A 7,264-nucleotide genomic window follows, 5' to 3' on the forward strand; every position below is an offset into this window, starting at 1 on the left:
CCTTTAAGAGTACATTTTGCAAAAAATTAAAAAGTTTAAGATCGAACATTATGGAATGGTGTAATGTTCTAGTAATAGACAAAGCTTCAATTGCTACAACATTGGCCACATTTCTCTCCTTTTCAAGCTAACAAAAAACCAATGAATCATCTTGGTTGGAGATTGAATCATAGAGTGTACCTCAAACAAAACTTCAGAAAAACCATACAAACTAACTACATTCTACAATTATTCATATGCAACCAACTCCTACAAAGGAAATGTAGTGCAAATCTTGCAATCTTGCTCTTCTTGCAAAGAAATTACAATGCTAATCTTGCAATTCTTTAAATCAAGCAGTGCAATGACTTGAAATATTATCTTGCATGTTGGAAACATGCTGACTTGTTCTTTAAATCGAGCAATGCAATCACCTAAAGTATTATCTTGCATGTTGGAAACATGGGTATCTTGAACAAATACATCCAAAGGTGCATTTTGCACTATTAGTAGTGGCACTTCTTCAAGTTCTTGCAAAGTTCCGTGACTGAAATCCAACTTAGTAGTTGCATTTTCTTCTTTAGCATCAATAAGAGAACCAAGAAAATCATGCATGATGACATCCTAATTGCAAAAACCATAATCCTCAAACTAATCCTCCATAATAGCATCATCTTCTTGAATATATAACCGATCTTCTTGATCACCAAATTCGATTGTTTTCATTGTTCATAAACTATTGGCTTGTTTTTTTCTTGATTAAAGCTAATTGGAGATTGATTATAGCAGTTTGAAAAATACCAAAATATGGAAAATACCTTGAGATTATTGATGTAAAGTGTGAGGCGATCCACTCTCCCATTGGCAACTTGCTCTGTTGGGTTTGGGGCACTCAAGGATTCTTGGCTTCTTTGGCTCTTGTCCTCTCTTGCACCCTTTACCTCAATCTTAAGCAAGAACATGGATAAAGAGAACCAATCATCATCATCATCACTTGAACTTGAATCGGAATCCAAAACATCTTCATATCTTTCCTTGAGCTTTTCAACTACTATAAGCAATCTCCCAATATGCTTAACACTCGAACAAGGCCTGACTTTCTTGCCTTCATGACCATCATGCCATTCATAAGCATCATGAAGAATATCCTCAAAATAATCCAACTTCTCCCATGCTTTATCCACCTTTAATCTTGAACCCTTCTTTGGTTAATTGATGAAAACCTCTTGCTTCTGCAGATACCATCAAACTCATTGCATAAATCAAACATGTAGAAACACTTACAAGATTTTCCTTCTTCATAAGACCCGTGAACATAAGAACAATTCTTTGAAGTACTCAAAGCAAACTTTGCACCACTTTTTCTTCTCCTTTGATTTACCCATTGCAATTAATCCGATTGAGATTTTTAGCTTCATAACTAAAAATGAAACTTGAATGCTCTCTCATTAATCCTATGTAGGCTTCCTATAGTAGGCAAAAGATAGGGCTTCCCCTTTCTCACTAGATTTAGCCAGAGTTTGTTATAGAGATGATATTCCTACAATAGTGCTTGCATTTTGAGATATCTATGTGAACAATCTATCTCTATTTTCATCCAGGATTGAAAATCCTCATGCTTCTCCTCTTGCAATCTTGTCAAACTTGTGCTGTTGTTGCTTTGATAATGGTTTTTGCAATTCCAAAAACTTGTGGGTAGACAAAATAACAGAGTCATTGGCCGTCATACAAGAAGAAAGGCAAAATTAACCATGTGAAATGGATTATCTTGCTTTAGGTAATATATCACTATTTTAGGCAATTGTCACTACTTCAGGCAGTTGTCATTGCTTCGAGTTGTGACATTTTTGTGTGTGTATATTTTTGGCATAAAACATAAACATTTTCTGAGTAGGGTTTGAAATAAGTGATGCACTGTAAGAATGATAGAATTGCATCATCTTACTATATGAAATATATCACTACTTCATACAAAAAATTCAAATTTCTACTATCAAATAAAGTCATTTTTGCTGGTGTTTTAAATCAAAGATATAGAGAAGCAATGACAGGGTATACGCACAAAAAACCCTTTGAACTCCATGCAGAAAATACATTTTTCATCCATGAAACAAAGTCATTTTTCACAAATCTTAGTTATTGCTTCAAGTCTCTGCACAAGTTTTGCACATAAAAGACCTTTCAAATTTTAGTCATCAATTGGAGGTGTTTTTCTGTTAAACGTATACACGAGAGATTTAGAAAAGCATGGTAGGATTGATAAAGTGTTTCAGCCCCAAATCTATGTCGAATGCATACTATGAATGAACTACCTCATATGGAAATAGAGTAAACTGCATCAAGTAGTGAGGAAAATACCTAAAACCTCATCAAGCAACTAATAAGAAACTCAAAAATAATGACATAATACTACACTCTACAACACTCATAATGTTAAATCAAAGATAGAAATCAAACTATATGCTGGAAATAAGATAGAAACACAAGTATGAATCTGGTGCCCACTGTCAAATTGTATTGCTAAGCAAGAAACTCCAACATACAACTAGTCGTGATCAAGAATAATGTTCCATATGTGAGAAAGACACACAATACCTCTTCAGGTCATGTTTTTCAACCACCTACAAAAACTGCACTTTATGAGCCATACAACTTTGTGAGGTATTTAAGGACTACTTTACATAGGAAAGACTAAGGCTCTAAGCCATGCTAAGGGAAAACAAAGTGCATCACGCCAATGGCTAATAAACTAAAGAGGATCATAAACTCCCAACAACAAGCCTATGATACACTTTACCTTTGTCCATATTTATGAGTACAAATTTTGGATCCAACTTATGAGCACCAAATTCATATAACTTCAGGAATCATTCAACCTTGCACATAACCGAACTATGCCTATAAATAATCACTCCAAACACTCAAAGACCTTGATAGTGATCTTATGAGAGACATTTAACATAGTAATAGGTGTCCAATTTTCATGTATAAACCTCATTGTAGTTTTTGGAGTGAGTTTAATAACTTATGCATTGACCTTTTCTATAAGCTTGTATGATCTCCTAACCACATACACCATTAGGATAATATCCTATGCAAATAAATACTAGCATTATTGAAAAATTGCCCCCATGGATCCATCCATACTTGGGGACTTATTGCTTTTCATATTCCCTATTACAACTTCTAATTTGGACGATATTTAATTCAGTGAATGGCCAATCTAGCACCATAGCCCTTTCAACCAAAGTACTAGATGATTCCCTTTGCTAGAATTGAAAAGCCTATGTCAAATATGCATAATCAACCACTACCTCTTATCCCACTATGTTAGAAAAAAAGAAGTTAAAAGCATCACCCACTCTTTTATCTCCTTTATGTAGCACACCAACTTTATCTGTCACCTCCAAAAGAGTGTTTTGAACTCTCACCTTCCTAACTACCTCAAAGAACTACTTTCTATTATTTATCTAAAAGCTTATATTACATCAATTGAATTGGTTGAGGCTAAGTCCTCTTTCTATGTTAGCTAGGATAAATAAATCATGATGTGAACAAAGACTTTCTTATGCATGATGCCTATATGTTATGATGGGATCTCCCACATGTGAGTGATACTCTAGCTCGAAAGGCATGTTTTAGTCCCTTATAAAAAGAGTACCCTTCTTCAAATTTAGTCCTACCATCAGATTCCTTAACGTAGTCCAATTTGCTATACCAAACTAGAAGACTTTACAACTGACCATGGTAAGTTTGATCTCTATTATGACAAACTACACAACTTGAGTCACATTCAAAGGGGCTTTACTTTGGTTGTGATTAGTAATTTTAGGTTGGACTGCTTATTGAGCTCAATTGGATGGGTTCATTGTACAAAGCCACCTTGGGGTTGGAGCATCGTAATGAGGCATTTTTGGCACTTGTGGGTAAGGATACATGACAATGCCTAAAAAGGGGTTAATTTCCTATGTTCCTCCTAGCATTGAGGTAGGAAAGATGCCTTTTCCTTGTGCCATGGCTACTCTAGCTTGGTGAGGAAAATTTGCTTCAATTTGTTCCATGTGTCAAACTATCTAGCTAGTTGCCTTTCGTATCACTAAAACATCATGCCCTTGAATGTGATAGTGAATAATGCTAGCTAGTTCTTTGGTGTCCTAGCATTGTTGGCCACACATGTTACCATGAGATTTGTTACATAAAGATTAGGGTCTTTATTATACTTTAAATTTTGGTATTGGGACTACATTTAAAAGGTGATCATCCATGTTTATATGGAGAATCTAGCTAGGAGGAGAGCCTTGGTTTGTGACTTGAGCCATTAGGGCTTCTTCAAAAGCTCCTCGATGGTATTACTTTTATGTGTAGTCACATATAAAAAATAATAGTCCAAAAGGAGAATGCTTCCGCAACTAAAGACATCAAATAAAACTTTCAACGCAAGGAGTAGGAAAGGTGGAGATATCATAGACTTTAGATGAAGTATCATATAGTCCATTCTTGAAGAGAGGAAACACATGTAATACAAACACCATTGAATTCAAGAAGCCCATAGAGTCAATCAAGGAGTATGACTAGATAAAAGATCTAGGCTCATTGTAGCCCAACTTGACATTTCTTTAGTTGTTGATGCCTTTTGTCATGTATAGAAGGATATTGAAAGTAGTTGTCTAAGAGGCACATGTTATGAAATCCTAGTCTTGCAACTATAACAAGGCCCATCATAGTTCTAGAGCCCATAAATGAGGTAAACATGGAAAAATTCTTTTATCGCACCAAAGGCAAGAGTATGGATTAAAAAGTTTTTCATACATGATGTGCTAATTTCTAGGGGTTTTTGAGTGGGCATAATAATTGCTGTCACTACGAAGGATCTAGTATTGCAAGACATGTAGCTAGCTTAGTGGCTCGTTGGACTTGCTAATCAAAGCAAGGTAAAACTCTTGGTTTTCCTCTCCCATGTGGAGATTATTGGCACACTTACTTGATTATCAGACCTAATTCCTATGGTACCTCTTACCTGCTACTCTTAGAAAATCATTGACTATTTGAAGCAAGGGTACAAATTGGTTTAAAGCAACCCTAAACTTGGGATGAGGAACAAACGAAGTGGTCGTAAGGTTGTATGGCCCTCTCCACCCTAACAGGGAAGATAGAACCTTGAGAAAAGAAGATGCGTTAAAGTAGATCTTTCCACACAATAATAAGAATAATCCCTATAGTTCAAGATGTGAGTCACCTCCTGTAGCTTGAAGCAAAGTCAACAACCCCCATGGGTGAATAATTTCCTTCTTGATACATTGATCAACTTACTAATTTGTTCCAACATTGAAATTGAGACTTGGATCCACTACTCCTCCTATCACATGGCTATCCTATAGCCATAGATCGAGAAAGATTAATAAACTAGAGAGCTTGTTCTTCTCTTACACAGCAATATCAAGAGATAGAGTGACATCAAAAGCTGATGACAACTCACAAAATGATAAAGAAGAATCAGTGGAGGTAGAAGATGATTCTAACATTAATGAAGGTACCTCTTCCAATTAGGGGTTGGATAATGATTCAAACACTATACAACTTACACTAGCCACAATGACCCAAGAATATGATCATAACTAATTAATATCATAGTGATAGTCCCTTTTGGTTTGATCAATAGCCCTCATAGACTACATTATGGGTAAGTTCTAATATTACTTTTCACTAGTGGCTCTTGTCACCTTATCAAACCATTCTCTAGACAAGATGATGAGAATCTACCATGCCATAGACCACATACCAATCGTACGGAAAGAGATCTTTACATTTTTGCCTTATAACCTTCCTAGAAGCCTTATCGAAAGGTAAAGCATCTAGTCCAATGGTGATGGTTTCTCTACCATAAGCAAAAAAAAAAGATCATTCTATTTTAGTCCCTTGCACTGTGGAAGGGCAAGAAGGGAGCTTTAAAATAAGCTCTTTTTAGCAACATAGCCCACTTGTTCCACCCTTTACAACCATCTCACCACTGCTTGTCCACTATCACCACCTTCATTTTGCTACCATTGCTACCCCCACCGTCATCACTACTCTTATCCCTCTCCTTTTTTGTCTCCCCCCCTCTCTCTCCACACACACACACACACACACACACACACACACACACACACACACACACACACACACACACACACACACACACACACACACACACACACACACACACACACACACACACACACACACACACACACACACACACACACACACACACACACACACACACACACACACACACACACACACGGCTTCACCACCACCAATGCCACCATGTTGTTTCCCCCCTTCTCTTTGTCTTCCTTATCCTACATCTCATCTCATCTCTCTCTCTCTCTCTCTCTCTCTCTCTCTCTCTCTCTCTCTCTCTCTCTCTCTCTCTCTCTCTCTCTCTCTCTCTCTCTCTCTCTCTCTCTCTCTCTATGCTTGTGTATGACCCTTATCTAGATATCTTGTACTGAGTGTCTTTGTTACTTGTGCATGCCTTTTTCGTTTTCCTTGTACTCCTTGCCTCCTCTCTCCCCCTTTATAGAGACATTATCTCAAATCATAAATCTAGGGGCACTCTAGTGCAAATTTTACATGAATTATGGGTATTATTTTAAAACTTGAGAGCCTTAAAGGTAATGTATTAAAATTCATTGACATGTCACAAAAGTCTATAGAAAGAGTAAAAGGCTAAAGATTAGGACATGAAAAACGAATAGGGTTTAAAGTGCCAAACCATGATTACTATTATGTATAAAAGCCTAAAATGTAGAAAAAATCATTATTATATATGCTAACCTAGTTTTACCTTAGCTTATTGCTATGTTATTCATTTTTTTTGTGCAAAAAAGAATGTGTTTCTTTGCTTTCCACCATGAAAGAGAGAGAGAGAGAGAGAGAGAGAGAGAGAGAGAGAGAGAGAGAGAGAGAGAGAGAGAGAGAGAGAGAGAGAGCAAGGGGGAGAAATAGATAGTGAGATAGACTATACAGTCTCTCGTTTCAAACGTGTTTATCGCACCTTTATCTAGACCAATCTATATATTGACACCCTAAGTGCTTTTTGCCTAGTAGTATCAACAAATGACTTGAGCTTACTTAACTCGCAAGTCCCTTCTCTCTCTCTCTCTCTCTCTCTCTCTCTCTCTCTCTCTCTCTCTCTCTCTCTCTCTCTGTGGATCCCAAAACAAACTTGTCATCTTCAACAACTTCACAAGCTACTAATGAGATGTATATGCTTGTAAGCTCTCTCATTTTTAAACCA

Source organism: Lygodium microphyllum, chromosome 24 (assembly GCF_053477565.2).
Source record: "Lygodium microphyllum isolate KBCC chromosome 24, Lygodium_microphyllum_v1.1.10, whole genome shotgun sequence".
Lineage (NCBI taxonomy): Eukaryota > Viridiplantae > Streptophyta > Polypodiopsida > Schizaeales > Lygodiaceae > Lygodium > Lygodium microphyllum.